The sequence below is a fragment of the Magnolia sinica genome, chromosome 3 (genome assembly GCF_029962835.1).
Source record: "Magnolia sinica isolate HGM2019 chromosome 3, MsV1, whole genome shotgun sequence".
Classification (NCBI taxonomy): Eukaryota; Viridiplantae; Streptophyta; class Magnoliopsida; order Magnoliales; family Magnoliaceae; genus Magnolia; species Magnolia sinica.
The window spans coordinates 5,116,119-5,133,412 of NC_080575.1; positions in this window are offsets into that span (position 1 = coordinate 5,116,119).

Below are 17,294 nucleotides of genomic sequence, written 5' to 3' on the forward strand. Positions count from 1 at the left end.
ATACATCAATGCAGCGTTGCAATATTTCAAAGGAAAAGATAAGTAAACACAAACTCTTAAATAAAAGAGGACTAAATTGATACTAATAGGCCAAGAAAAAGTTTGCATTCACATCATTACGGGGAGATATATGAAACCCTGTTGATTTTTGGGATTTATTTGTATTGCTGGTTTTATTTTATAAGGATGAAATTGCTGTTAGTTGGTGTTGCGTTTCTTGTTATTGGGGTCTATCTTGGCAATCTTCCTTATTCTTTACTACAGCTCCTCCTTGTTTGGTTTTGAATTTTTACAATTTGAAAGAGAAATGAAATTTTTAGTTCTCTTACAGTTGATCCAAACATGTCTAATTTACTGATATCATAATTTGGGGTTACTTTTCATAAGTCTATTTACGAAGATTGTGAAGCCAAGATTGAAAAGCAAAGTCACGCCTAGTGGATCATGTTAGTGAACATTTCTTCTGAAATTATACTTTCCATTGATTCGCCACCGTTGCGCGAGATCTACCATGTTTCCACTAAAAATAATTATCTTCCGTTAAAAAAAAAAAAAAAAAAAACACATTACTAAAGGAATGAGGCTGATTTTGTATGGGGCAACCGTGATGCATAAGTGAGTTCCAATCCAACAATAGTTGTGAAATAACACCTTAGGTCATGGCCTAAATATCACGTTTAGGTGTGATTCAGGTGGGCCACCTAAAAGAAGTGGTTGGAAGATACATCCTCTTTTGATTTTTAGAGGGTACAGCGTGATGATTATATGAAATTACTCCAACAATTAGATGCCATGATAAAATCTATGCCTAAGCCCAAGATCAAGCTCATTAGTGATTCAACTAGGTCAGACCAAGGAAAACGGTTTGAAAGATAAGCATTGATTTGTACACTATTTTATGGATGGGGCCAATTTTTTTAATTCTACTCCCAATATAGGGTGATGCAACTTGTGGTGAGGGTGGATTTCACATAAACATCATGGTGGAGCTCACCCAAATGGCTTACCCTTTGCTGGGGCGACACCCAAAAAAATTTAACGAAATAATTAATTAATGTAAATTAATGGGACAATGTGATAGATTATTGAAAACCTTTAAAAAAAAAGTTACTAGAGCTTAAATTCTACATTAAGTAGGTTATATATATATATATATATATATAGCGAAATGCTCACCTGCGCACTCGTTGGCATGGAAATGGTGCGAACTTTGTTGAGAACCCATCATATGTGATGTGGATCCAAAATCTGAACGGTCCATGTGAAGCAGCACCTCATAAAATCCCCCGAGCCCAAGTTTTACTTTGATTCAAAACTTTGGTGGGCCATGAAAAATGAAAACAGTTTCCTTCCTTGATTTGCATTTCTCTTTGCTATGACCTATCAGAATTTTAGATAAGGGTGAAAATTTGTCCCTTTAGGTTTCATGAGATTCCGCATCACATGGACCGTTCAGATTAGACACCCATGACACGCGAAGGTACGCACGTGCGTAGGTGAGCATGACACACACACACACTCTCTCTCTCTCTCTCTCTCTCTCTCTCTCTCTCTCTCTCTCTCTCTCTCTCTCTCTCTCTCTCTCTCTCTCTCTCTCTCTCTCTCTATATATATATATATATATATATATATATAGGTGAGCATGACTCTCTCTCTCTCTCTCTCTCTCTCTATATATATATATATATATATATATGGGGAAAAGGTTGTATACGGTAGAGCTCATGGGAACTCCCCACGAGGTCCAGCTGTGTGGGCCCCACCATAAGGTATGTTGAACATCTACCCCATCAGTCAGATGCGCCATTCCATAGTTGGTTTAGGGCTTAAAAATCAAGTCAAACCGTGAATAGTGTAGGCCACACCATATACAAAAGTTGAGAGGGGTTACCCTCCATTAAAACATTCATAATCATTTTTTGGGCCCACCGAGATGTGGTTCACAAATCCAGCCCATCCATTATGTGTGTCCCACTTGGATGAGGGGTCAGACCAAGTTTCAGAGACATCCAACATCGGATGGGCAGACATTTATTGGACGGTTAAAAAGAGAAAATCAAACTATTTCAACAATAAAGTGTCCTTGAATAAGAGGTTAGTATTATTCAACCATCTGATTTAGGGAATGTGAATTAACAACAATGGGTTGATTTAAATTTAATTAATGTAGGCCACCCTTACAATTTCTTAGCGCCTGAGTGTCAAGTGTCCTATTCAACCTGAGTATCAATCAAGTCCCGTTGAATCAATGTCCCCTTCTCGTTTCACTTGTGTCCCAGACAACGGGGACATTGGGATTGAATGGGCCAGGCCCGACATATGCTGCAGTGGCCCACCCAAGTGAATAGTTGCAAGAGACTGGGCCCACTAGCAACCGACGCTGCATGCAATGACAATGATAAGAAATTAATAACATCGTTCATATCCCTTAGCCAATAAAACAATAATACAAGTGTATTAACATCAACTGCATCTTTCTGTTGATCCAGATCGTCCGTATGGTGGGCCATCGCTTTCGAGTATCAGTTTGGGTAAAGAGCCAAACAGACATGCATGGCATGATCTGCGTGTCCTGTGGCGAGCTTTTCGCCTTATCAGGCTAGGGTTGGCTTATGTGACTACAATGAAAATGTCACATTTAAAATTAAGAGAATGCATGATTTGTATTAGATAAAAAAGAGAGTGGGGCCACGACTTTATGATGTGGCACGTATGTGAAAGATCTGATACGAATAGTCGCCAATGGTCTGGGCTGGTCCTAGTCCAGTCAATACAATACTAGCCTGTAAAGTTTAAAAACTAGGTCCAAGCCCATCCTGGACCCATGAAGGGCCAAACTGACATGCTCGAGCACGGCGCATTACAAATACAGGGCCCGAGCTTGAGTCCATCCCAAGCCCAAGCTCAGTCACTCACTAAGGGTCGGCCACCATGCACGATTTATCTATGTTCAAAAAATGCCCTTGACATCACCACAAATGGTTCGAGTCAGTCAGGTCTCAGTAGCATGACATGTTGGTTCCCACCTTAAGCCCAACAAGCTAGTTTGTGTAGAGCGGGTCGTGAACAGTTTCATGGCCAAGATGGATCAGAAAAGGCCCGGTCGATGACAGAAGTGATCCAAACCGTCAGATCTTAGATCAGGCATATCTCGCAATCCGGAATGAGTTATTGGGCATAAAATATATGATTCATCCATAGAACAAGCTACTTTAGCCACCCAACGCCAATATGTTGGGTTGCGCAAGCCGGATTTGCAAATACTCTCAGATCGACAGTCATTTCTCTATTTTAATTCTGTTTTTAGTACAAATAGTAAGTTTTAGTTTGATTATAACTCTTCATCCGTTGGGCTTTAGGAGTTGCGCCCAACACGAAAAGAGCTTAGAATAATTAGGATGACAGCTTCGTGAAGCCAAATAGGACGCTTACTATTGGCCAAAAACCTTGCGCACCAATAGACGTGATTTAATATTTATAGTAAGTTGCGAATTCTAGGGGTTTTAGTTATAGTTTCCTTCTAATTTCTCTCCCATTGCTTGGTATCCTTATTTAAAGGGTTGTGAACTCGTTTATTTTTTCATCAATCAAATGACGAATTTATTTATATTCTTCTTGCTTTCTTTTCTCTTGAATTCAAGAAGTCTCTGTTCCATGGATTCAGAGTAGTTATCCTTGAGAAAGACGGTGATCAACCTCATCACGTTCATCCCTGCGTAACTAGTCCAGCCCATTGACAACTCTAGGGGTAATGCCATCTAACATGTTGTTAGCAACTAATGAGATTGGTAGATTTACAAGAACAGCCTGAGATCCAAGGTCGCATGTACTTTTTTTAACTTTAAATGCCACGGTAGGATCCTACACATGTATCTTTTTTAACTTTATATGCCATTTTAGGGCTGTGAACAAAATTACTTGGGGTTTTCTGTTCAGATACGTGGAGCCCATGATTCAATGATATAAACCATTGGTATGTTGGAGTACCCACTGTGGGAAAGATAATTTGAACCTTTCAACATGTGGCCACAGCAAATACATAGTCAAAACGAGAAATGCACCAACAACATAAAAAAAAAAAAAGAAAAAAACAAGAAGAACGAAGATCAGTGGTTGGGATTTCAAATCTGGGTGATCTTTGGAGCCTTGTGAGTCCATGGTGCAATCCAATGTGAGCCCTACCTGTCAGAACTGAGAACTTGAAGGTCTACCTCTTTGATGGGCCATACAACGAAACCTGTAACATTTGGCCAAATCCCAATTGTCCATCTGACAACTGCAGAAGTTAACCAGATCTGAGGGCTAAGATACGGTCTAATGCAACTTTCGGCTATGATTGGACCATGACAACCGTAGGTTGGATGGTCCACATTAGCCAGAAGGGTCATTTCTTGATTAGTGATATTTGCTTACTACATTACTGTTGTTCCCAAGCCACCATTGAGTCTTGTTGTATGTAGAAATAATCCAAGTGTATACCCAGATAGACAGGCCACCAACTATTGAAATGGTAACATATATAGGCCACTCAAAACATGGGCCTGGTCACTATGTAATTCAACCTAAAAATTTCATTTATCTAACAACACTAATCATTAGATTTAGGATCGATAATTAGTTTTCTTTGAATTGTCCATTTGATGATTATTGATCAGACAATTATTATTGTATCTTTATTTATGTGACTCTACTATTCTGACCTAAATTTACTGTCACAACATATTTATAACTTTCCTATATAGTTTTATTAATTTTAAACAAATCTCAATCCTTTATTTTACTTTTCTCACCTAACTCTACTTTCCGTACCTAAATTTACTAGTTCGAATAATTCACACCAATTCAATGACTTTTTTATAATACTTGGAATCTTTTTGAATTCTATAAATAGGTCTAGGTCTTTGAACTTGTTCTCGCATATAAAGACTTTAAACTACATAAATGGAGATTAATAGTTAAATATTGTTGAAAGAGATGTCTAAGGTAAATTACTTTCTGTAAAGTTCAATTTCCATTTTAGAAAAAATTTCATCAAATTTTTTTTTTCTATCTATTTTTAACTAAGATTTATGATTAATATATAAATTAAGATAAGTATACAACATTGTTATTAATTTAAAAATCTAATATTACCATTGCTTAGATGTAAAGTCATCCCTCTTGATTCAAAAACACATGTAACTCTTTTATCTTTAAATTCTATAAATAGGTCAAGGTCTTTGAATTTGTTCTTCCATGTAAAGACTCTATACCACCTAAATGTAAATTACTAATTAATTACATTGTTCAAAGAGATGTACGGGGTAAATTACTTTCTTGAAAATACTTTTTCTATTTTAGAAATTTTTTATCATATTTCTTTTGTATACAATTAAATGTATTTTTACCTAAGGGCGTGTTTGAATTCATGTCTTGGTTGTATTGTATTGTATTCGGTATTGTTCACGTATACGTTGGGCAATATTCAGAATACATCCAGCAGAGATGTGCCACTAACCGATGTTTGGATAGGACGTATTATTCTAGCATGTATATAATTTCATGTTAGATCAATGTTTGGAAACGATCGGATATGGGCCACACGATGTATATACGTGCGTGTGGTGGGGCCCACTCACTGTTCCATTGAATGATCTGAGTCGTTCATTCACTTCAGAGGGTGGGCATTACCCTTGCATAGGTGTCCTTTCGTTTCTATGCAAACTATTGCAGAATCTCAACCGTTAAACATGAAATGGACGACAGAGTAAACACCCTCATGGGCCACGCTGATTTCACTCCAAAAGCACTCCTTTTCGGATGGTTTTTCATCCTAAATCTAATGGACGGAGTGGATTTTCCAAGAAGCTTCAATAAGTGAGCCATCAAACTTCACAAAGTCGACGTGCGTCAACTCTGTTACGAAACAGAGGTTCCGTCTTTTCGTTGTGGGCCACCATCATGCAGTAAAAGGTGGATCTGAACAGTTCATCAGGTAGAGGGAGAAAAATCCATCAAAAATATGTTGACCTTTTATGGCCATGTACTTCCTCATGATTGCTACAATGATCAAAAGAAGACCGTCCGGCTATTGTTTCAGCTTGATTGTTTCAGTGGGCCACATCATCGGATGATCAAAGCTCACCATGCATGGTTTAAATCTCGAGAGAAAGATGATGGACGGTGTGGATTTGTCAAAAGACGGCCATACTGGGCATTACCAGCAACACAGTGAAAGAAGAAAATGCTTTCTTCCTGTTTACGTCTGATTGAACGTCCGGCCGGTTGCGCGGTACAATCCCATCGATGATGTAAAGTGATTCTCGGGCGTATTAGCGCGTGTTGAATGTGTCGCCCGCCGTTCATTTCCAAATGAGGGATATGTCCCATCAACCCCACTAATACGATACTATACACTCAAAACCGTGAATCCAAACACGCCCTAAGATTAATATTTAGTAATTTAATACATGTATACAACAATTTTATTAAGTTATAATATTATCATGTTAACTTTTATATATGTTTACATTTGTATGCAAGTGAAAAATATTTTAAAGCTAATTGAGATATAAGAGGAAACTAAGGGATTGTTTTGCACCATGAATTTAGGGATTTGTAGTGATATTAAATGCACTGTATATTTGGGACGCGGATTGCGTCCTACCCCGCCCGAACGGTAATCAATCCGGGCAGGCAGGGCTCTGTGGGGCCCATCGTGATGTAAGAGTTTTACCACGCGGTTCATAACTTTTCTCAGGTTATTTTAAGATACTATCCTAAAAATGAGGCAGGTCCATAGCTCCAGTGGACCATACCAAAGGAAGCCGTGGTGATAATAACACCCACCCTTGAAACCTTTCTAAGGGCCACCATGATTTTTTATTTTTTATTTACCATCCAACCTATTAACAAGGTCATTAAGACGTGGATGAAGTGAAAAAATAAATATCAGCTTGATTTGAGACTTCTCCAGCTCCCAAGAGTTTTTAATGGTAGAAGTTCAATCCCCACTTTGTGGTCCACTTAAGCCTTGAGCTGCCACTTTTTTTGGATAATATCTTAAATTGATCCGAGAAAAACGATGAACAGTGTGGATAAAACTCTTACATCATGGTGGACCCCACAGAGCCATGCCAGCCCGGACGGGTAAGACGCAATCCACGTCTGTATATTTGGCATCATGGCTTACTTTGGTACTATATATTTGGTGGTAAATAGGAGTATTTCAAATGCAAATAATTGATTTTTGTGTTTGAGAGCTTTGTATTCAAAGCTAAATAAAATCAAAGGTATTTTAAATCTGCATTTTTGGTGCGTTTTGAGATTCCAACAAAATACTAAGATTCCAATGTAATACAAGGGAAATACTTTTTTTTTTTCCTTCGATTTTAAGGGGATTGTATTTTAAGGGTAAGAGAGTCATACATGTGACAGAGGTGTCTTTAGGATACTACTACATTAGACACATGTCACATTGATGATACCCTAAAGCAATTCTATTATCAGCTATAACACCAATATCACATCAATATAATGATGTTAACCTTCCAAAACGTTGGATATATAAATGGAAATTTAAAAAATGCTAGTGATATACATGTTTGTAATCCTTGCATTTGTGGCTCACCCAAGTTTGGACATTTTCTCTTTTTTATGCAAAGTATATATTTTAATGAGCTTATTATAATCATTCTATTAAATATCACACACACACACATACACACACACAAATTTAGGATTCCAGCATTTAAACTAAAGAAAAATGAGAATTTGTAAATCACCTTGATTCTCATGAGTCACACATGTAACATGTTTCATTTGACTAGGATTTCATCTAAAATACTTACATGAGTCGCATGTGTAACATGTGTCACTGGGTTACTAATCCATTGGACACGTGGCCTAGTGATGATGTTCCAAAACAATTAGATTAAACTGCATAACTAAAATTACTTCAATAGGATGATTTGCACAGTGCAAACATTGTCCTTATAAATCAATTGATTTGACACTTGGTTGTAATCCTAAGCTTTTGACCCATTTGAAACTCGGAGTTTCATCATTTTCGGCCAAAGTATATATTTCAACGGGCTTTTTACAATCATTGTGTCAAACATTACACAGGTACACTAATTGGGTATATTAAATTTGATTTAGTAATTAAATTCAAACAACTGTAAGTGTACTATGCATAGTTACCAAATACAAGGTGTCCAACCCAACCAAAGTATTCCAAATTCAGAGATTCCACACACATGCTCCAAAACAGGCCCTAAAAAAAGGTAAACTGTGATACAAATTCATTATTTAAAGAATTGAAAGTTGGTGTGATACCCAAAAACTGAAGTTAATAGATGTAATTGGTTTAAATTTATTTTGACCATCTCCTACTTAGTGGGGCTAATTATGTCTATGGCCTGGAATAATTGAATAATTAACCTTGGGTACCTGGCTACTCATGTATTTTTCTTTCTTTTCTATCCATCTCTTTAATTTGATTATTTGGTTGCATGTATTTTAAAATGCTTAGATACATAATAAAGAAACAATGGTATGACCATCGAGTCGGGTATGCTGTGCCTAGATGATTAATAATGGATTAGGATGTGTGTGGGCCTTCATTTCTGTCATAAACTGATCTTGTCATGGCCTGGCCTAGCTAGCCAGGAGGCCCAGGACCATTTATTCCCCTACTCTACAATATTCGTTTCGTAATATAAAAATACCTGACTCGTGTCTCTCTTACTTCCAACCACTTCTCACATCTCTCGTCCAACTTAAGCCTCTTATCTTTCTGTCTGTGCTCTAACCACTCAACTTAGATGACCTCTCTGTACTATCTTTCTATTTCCCTGCCTTTCTTTTTCATGATAATTACGCTTACGTAACCCTTGCATAACAACAATGCCAAAGGGGTGTTGTAATTAAGGTCTTAAAACCATTTCTTAAACCTTAAGACGGGTCTACTACTATGATATATAGACAATAAACATATCATCAAGTGGTCCAATGTCAAGATCCCTTCTCTAAAAAATCAGGTCAGTCAACCTATTAGGTAGGCTATAGTTCACAAAAGAAATGAAAGGCTGAAAACAAACTTGGCTAGTGTATGGCTAGGCTTAGGCCATCTGTCAGTTTCTAACAATGTAGCCAACCTGAAGTACAAATCGGCCAGTTTCTTGGATCAGATCATCTACATACTCAGACCCATCTAATGGACAGCTTGGATGTTGCCACCTAATGCCAGCAATTGCAGTGTAGAGTAGATGGTACGCCTTATGCATGCGCGCGCGCGCGCTTAGCAAACCTCTTAAATCAAGAGAAAAACGTTGATACTCTGGTAGGGTACGATGGATGATACACAGTCACTTAAAATTACACACGTGGCATACAATTAATTAGATTTTAACTGTAAAAAATTATTGACCCCAGTTAACACGTATCACGAACCAAAAATTAAAGTTATTTGATTATCCGACCATCGGATGAGTGGACATTTATTGGACGGTTAAAAAGAGAAAATCCAAAGGAACTATTTCAACAATATTAAAGTGTCCACGAATCAGAAGTTAGTATTATTCAACCATCTGATTTAGGGAATGTGAATTAACAACACTGGGTTGATTTAACTTTAATTAATGTAGGCCACCCTTACAATTTCTTAGCGCCTGAGTGTCATGTGTCCTATTCAACCTGAGTATCAATCAAGTCCCGCGCGTTGAATCAATGTCCCCTTCTCGTTTCACTTGTGTCCCAGACAACGGGGACATTGGGATTGAATGGGCCAGGCCCGACATATGCTGCAGTGGCCCACCCAACTGAATGGTTACAAGAGACTGGGCCCACTAGCCACCGACGCGGCATGCAATGACAATGATAAGAAATTAATAACATCGTTCATATCCCTTAGCCAATAAAACAATAATACAAGTGTATTAACATCAACTGCATCTTTCTGTTGATCCAGATCGTCCGTATGGTGGGCCATCGCTTTCGAGTATCAGTTTGGGTAAGGAGCCAACAGACATGATCTGCGTGTCCTGTGGCGAGTTTTTCGCCTTATCAGGCCAGGGTTGGCTTATGTGACTACAATGAAAATGCCACATTTAAAATCAAGAGAATGCATGATTTGTATTAGACAAAAAAGAGTGTGGGGCCACGACTTTAAATGTCCTATGATGTGGCACGTATGTGAAAGATCTGAAGCACTTGTTAGGTGGGCCACATCTATACCCTGCACTGTGATAGACATGGTTGGTACCTTTTATTATAACTTATAGCTTGACTGGACTCGATTCTAGCTGAGTCGGGTCAACTCGAATACTCGACCAGTTCTGTAACTGATTCGACTCTCTATTTAATAACTAAATATTTATTTATTTAATGAATTTAAAATTGCCACATGTAGAGTAATTAAAATACTCAAATGAGAGCACAAATGTGCATTGTAGCGTGGTGGCAACGTCTGAGGTTGCCTCTTTGATTCACGCTCACAGTAAAACTTGGACAACCAAAGAAAAAACTTAGCCCAATCATTAAGTGGGCCACACCATAAAAAGCAATATACAACCACCCAAAAGCCTGCAAATTCACATGGGAGCGGTCTGATAGTTGAAGTGGAATGATTTTGTTGGATGCCAGAGCCCACATGTCTGCAACTAGCTAGTTGCATGTGAGTTATAAGAGTAAAAGGATCTATTGCTTAAAGATAATGGTGTGATTTCCTTGTATGGGGCAATTGACAATGAAACTTCTAAATGGAGAGAGGTATATGGATTAATCCTACCAAGAGGAGAGCTTAGGTTGGGTATTCTAGACTGGTAGGGCCCATTTGCATACCACCAGATCAGTTACTTTTTTTTTTTTAAATAATTTTTTTTTTTACTTATATATAAGTAACTTTGGTTTATGATTAATTATGTAACGCTTCACAAGCAATCGAGTATAGCGCTAATTACCCCAAAAACAATTACTTAAGGAAAGATTAACACAAAATTTCCAAGGTCGTTACAAATTATAAGTAGCTTTTTTCTTATTTAAAGTAGTTTAAACTAAAGTGATTATCTTAAATAACTTACCACCCAAACTCCCCCCTAATAACATGAGCGGCCTGCACAAAAAACTGACAGCCCTTCAATAGATGGTCAACAAATACAAGATTAACAGATAAAATACACAACCATATGCTAAGCATGCACGGACTTGCCTACCATTCATTGAGTGTTTGGCCCATGCTATATATATCAACAGTCTAGATCACCATATCTGGGTCCCAGAATCTTGGGACCCACTCATATAACATGGGTGTGCTAGGACATGGTGCATCAAGTCCTTATCAATCCTCTAGAGGGGAACAACCTATGTGACGTGCATGCATGCTAATCCAGACCATCCAACCTATGTAACATGCGTGCATGTCACAGATCAATCGTCTATAGAGGAACGACCTATGTGACATCCATGCATGCTAATCCAGACCATCCAAATTGGCTCTACTTTGGATGGAGTCCTATCACATTGATATGATAATTCTAACCATCTAACTAGCTTGTGGCCGCCAAATAAGTAGCTGAGGTCCAAATTCCACCCGCCTAAGTTATATAGAGGAATTATCAAATGCTCTGGCTAAAAAGTAATGTACATCTATTTACCCAATCGATGGTCGAATCATCTACATACAAGACAAGAAAAGGAATGTCCTTCCTATCTCAAGGGAGCTTTCATCAAGGGCAGAAGCATCCCCCCAAGTTAATTGCCCTTGTGCTCCCTAATAGGGCAATCTACCATAAGAACGAGCTGGAGCCTAGAGAAAAGGTTTAATAGACTTTAATGGAGAACTTCTAAGTTACCGTACATAGCATTCTCTAATTATCCAACTTTGAGTTGGATATAAGTATTACCGTATGAAACTTATATCCAATTCATTAATGGGCCATTTTACTATAAACATGTATTAATGACTCATGTGAGTTGAGTGTGACTCATCCTAGTTTAACTCGGACTGGGTTATGTACTCCTATCTATGAGTGACTCAGCTTGACTTGATTGACTCATCCCATCTTAATTGAGTCTCGACTTTAGACTTTACTCAGAATAGAATGATCATATTAATGTAAATTGTTGTATCAATAAGTTATTGCGGGACACGAATGGTAATGACACACGGTGATTGGATTGTAAATCATGTTTGATTAACCTCATAGTTAAAAAGGTGGGGGACTTGACTAACTCGTTCTGTCCTGACTCAAGCTGGTTTGATTCAAATAAGTCTGAGTTGACTCGGACTAGTTGCATTGAACTAATCCAAGTCTTAAAACCATGATTGATCTGATGAGGTACATCTACTGCCAATACCATATCTTTGGAAATTTATGGATAGCCCACAAGGCTACGATGGATATTTAAAAGAAAAGAATTAAATGATCACATGGTTGAAATCTTGTAATATATAGAAGTTTCTATGGTCTTCCCTTTAGAACCGGGCTACCGACTTTTAGTAGGTACGCTACCCGACTACTCGACTACTGGCAGGTAGGTAGGTAGCGTACCTAACGCCACGTGGGTCAAGCTTTCTTAGATCCAAACCGTTCATCAGATATGCTTCCACTCGTGCGGGCTGGATTATAGGAATCATTACGATCATGAACTCAGGTAGGGCACACCAAAGGAAACAGTTGTCGTGGAATGCTCACCATTGTTTTCTGTAAGGTTTATGGTGCTGTCTATATTTCGTCCAATCCATTCATCAACCTTGCCTTATCAGGATGCAAGCATTTCTCAAAAACCAAACTATTTAAAAAGTCAGATGGACCATAACACGTGAACTTAAAGGTTTAGTTATAATTCCCCATGGGGTGGCCCACCTGAGTGTGGAATCATCCTAAATTTTGAGATCAAAAGCAAACAAGAGATGTTTTACTTGATGTACGGGGTGGATCTCATGCATATAAATTAATCTAACTCATGAAAGCGTTTAGCAAGAGATTTCCTTCCGCACAGGCAGCAAAGCCATGCTTTCCACTGTACAGATAATGGAAACACGAACCTGGATCCAACAGCTGTAATCTTGGCGCATAACATTAAAATATGCCAAGTAATTAGAAATTTGGACGGTTTGGATCGCCGTACAACTATACCATGTGCATTGTTGAAGAGTCACCATCATTTTCTAAATGGTGCTAAACTGACACAGGAGTCTACTATTTCCATGGGCCTCGCCTCCAAGTTTCCGGAAGCCGCGCCTCTAAATGCAAACCTAGCTGTCCAGTCTGGTTTTTTTTTTTTTCTGTTGGATGTGGACCGTTGATACTGCCTTCGTACAAGTGGATCCATGGTTTGGATATATCCACCTTGAAATGATGGATAAAAAAAATAAAAAAAATAAAAAAATTGTAATCGCGTCCCACCTGGTTTGGATTACTGCAATTACCTCCTCATGCTTTACAGATTCGTTGCAAATTCCACGTCAGTTTATGATTACAGCTATCTCTGAGCAGATGACCAGTTTACCCCTATCTTATAGGCTTGCAACTCAGGCAGGTTAGACGAGCGACGTGTCCGTGACCCAAGAACCAGCCATGTGGGTGCGACCTTGATGTATGTATTGTATATGCACTTTGTTTATCTGTTTTGCCAACTTATTTTGGAGCATGGGTCTAAAATGAATTACATATAAATTTCAGTTGGACCAGTCAGCAGAAAAGAGTGATTATTAAGTATTAAAAATCTTTTATTGGCTACAAAAGTTTTGGATCAAGCTGATATTTATTTTTTATATTTTTATTGGATGGTCAATAAACATTACGGTGGATCCGAGGAAGTTTTTGATGGTGAGTATTTAATGACCATTGTTTTCGGTTGTATGGTCCACTTGAAATTTGTATCTGCTTTATTTTTGAGACCAGGCGCTAAAATAAGCTGGCAAAACATATGGGTATAGCGTGGATATACAATGCGTACATTGAGGTGAGTGTTACGGCCAACGGTCCCACTCACATTGCTAGTTTTAGGCCGAAGCCAAGTGGTGCTTGGTTGGGATGGGCTAAGGGTCAACCCAAGCCCAACCCAACCTCAGGAGGCCCAAAAACTGCAATCCCAGTAGAGCCAAATTGTAACCTTAGGTTCCCAAAATATAATATTTTTTTTATTTTTTGTGTTAATATAAGTTGTAGACATGTGGGTCCACTTTAGTGCACAAATGCCATCCAACCCATTCAGCATGGTCATTCTACATAAAAATGAGATATTACAAAAATAATAGGTCCATCTAACCTTCAGATGGCTCACCACGTGAATTTGGAGGCTTTAAGGTGGTTCTTCATTGTTTTTTAATCAATTGATAATTGGATTAGCCAGATTTTCCAAGCATCCAATATTAATGATGGAGAGATTCTGATGGACAGGTTAGATACCACTTTTACATGAACTCCTCCTTTGATGTTATATTTGTCATTTGATACATTCTCTTCTGAGTTTAATAGAGTGGAGGTACTTGCAACAATCCGAACCAGATAAGGAGGTGTTTGCAATTATTTGAAAGAAAACAAGTAGATTTCTTATATTTGGCCTCTCCTCTGTTTAATGTGAACCATTGGTATTTTAGAACTTGAACACAAAAAAAATTGTTCAGGCATGGTTGGTAATAGTGGGAAATCAGATCAATGGCATAGATCATTCAAAATGGGCCCATCGTATGGACTAAAGGCTGAAAGATGTTGTATGGTGTATATATCCTAGGTTGGAGGATAATGTCCAAAAAATAAGGGGTAGTAATGAGCCCAGTGGCCAGGGCCAGCCCAAGTGACTGGCCCTATACTTGGGAGAGAATTCAAGTTGCTATTGGTGTGTTCAACTTCATAATTGAAGATGAATAATATTGCCTGCAATTGTGTAAAGATCTATGAAAAAATAGTGGGCTACATCACTACTCCAGTCAGTTGAGAGTTGTCTACTAGTAACTTCTAATAATACCTTGGTCTAATTTTAAAATTTATACTCTCCCTCTGCCAAAATCTTTCATTTAGTATTTTCCTTTGTTTGATAATGATAATTTGAAAACTTTGGTATGAATTCACCGTCAGAAAGGAATAAAGGAATTATAGCCGTCGATGATAATTTCTGGTTAACTCTTCTTGGACTTTTTGAGTACCTGCATAGAGAATAAATAGGAAGACCTTGGCTAATGCAAGGGACCCTCCGAAGCCAAAGTCAGAAATTTGGGTCATTGTAGAAATGATTTAGCATAAAGGGTTATCTGGCTACAAGTACGTATACCTTTCACTATTGGGGGTCTCCCTATTTATAGTAGAGGGGAGATTGTATCCTAAAAGTATTCTTCCTATTTATTAGATGCATATTGTAGTTGGATTAGAACTTCTTACGTATTGGAGATCTTTCAAAATCCTCGGCGGGGATCTTATAATCTTGAACTGATTGCGAGTTAGTTTTCGTGATCCTTGGGGGTAAGATCGAATAGGTTTTTCTTCATATTAGGTCGACCTTTGTCTAGAGACCGGCGCATAGTCGTCCGGGCTTTGATTAAGGTCAGCTGATGGAAGATCACGATACCGATCGAGCTATAAGGAGGTCGGCATTATTTGATAACTAAACCGATCAAAGTTCCTTGTGATGTCCACTTCCTATAACCTTTTAGCTTATTCGTTCTCTTCCTTGGGGAATCCGTTTTGAGTCATGCTGATTGAAGGACTACCTTACTTGTACCAACTTTTAAAATGACCTTAGCCTTGCTCTTAGCCCAATGGGTCGTGCTAGGTCTCGGTCCGACTAACTCTTATGGGTCGGTCTATTTTTCTCATAACAATAACTTTACACTAAATCACATAATCACTAATTAGTGTTGAAATAATTCTAAAAAATAAACATGAATAAAAAAAAAAAGGAAAAAAGAAAATATTTATAACCTCATATTTTTTATTATAGTTGCAAGCAAGATGAGTTTGAATTTACTACTTAGACAAAGTGATGACACAATCACTTTGCTACTTGGGGCAAAGTAAGGACACAGTCTCTATCACTGAGATAGTTAGTGCTATTCATTTAATTGGACCGGTGTAGCAGGATCTCCCAATGTGCTACAACACCTAATGTCATTTTTCCTGACATGTATCGACAGTGAATAAACCCAATACATATCACCACTTCTAGAGTAACTTCATATAGTCGTGGGTCCTTACTCATGTTTCAATCGTAGACTCACATGAGTTTCAATATAGAGGTCATAGGTTTGAATGTCCATTCTGGTGTGTGTGTGTGGGTGCAGGTGTGGTTGTGTGTTAAAAAAGAAACGAAAAGAAAAAAGTAATTTCATATGTCCAGTAAGAAAGAGAAGAGAAAACAATTTATTTTCTTTTTACTATGTTTTTGTGCTTTGATGTCTTTCATATAGACCAAGAAGGATTATTATGATACACTTATTCCGGGATGAACTGTTTTTAATTATAATCGATGGGTCAGCCATTATGTGACACATTTCTCAAAATGAAAACAGTCTAGTTATTATTGGGCCTCATCAAAATAAAGGAGAAATCATATTAAGAAAAAAAAAACAAAAAAACGTTTATGCATCAATAACAAATTTGGATTTTTGAATTTGAAATAAAAAACATTAATTGAAAAAAACAAGGCTATTTTTTTTTTTTTATATTCTTTTAAATACTTTAACAATTAAAACATCAATATATGCACTGTTTCTCATCAAAGATGAGTATACAAAGATGTTGGAAGGGCACAAGTGCTAGGCTGGGCATGAAATCTAGGCCTGATTAGGCTAATAAGGTTTGGGCCAATAAGGAATGGCAATGCCTGTTCCAACCGGGCCCAGTCAAATCACCGAGTAGCCCGTTGTCACATATAAGATGTACGGTTTAAACATACTTTGGAAGTTCCCATTTAATGTACATCTGTATTTTAAAGGAGCTTTTGAAATTGAGGTCATCTTTTAATAGTCAATAGCTTATATGGAGGCAGGACTTATGGTGGATTTAAGGGATATTCATAAAATATTCTTAGAATGGACAGTTCAAATTTTGGGGGTGCCCATGGGGACCATCACTGTAGGTCTTATGCCCGTCCAAGGCCTTTTTAATCTGATTAGAGCCGTTGGGACTTGAGTTTCTGTCGGCAAAATCCAATTGACCCAACACAAGGTGGTTGGATTGTCAAGGTCCTTGGTTTGAGTTAGGGTTGGAAATGCTTACCTCATTGAAAGTTTACCCTTTCAATGGATCCCTGACCCACCAAGGGGGGTGTATTCTTGACCGTAGGGGCCACTTTGATCTGTGTGCCTTACATCC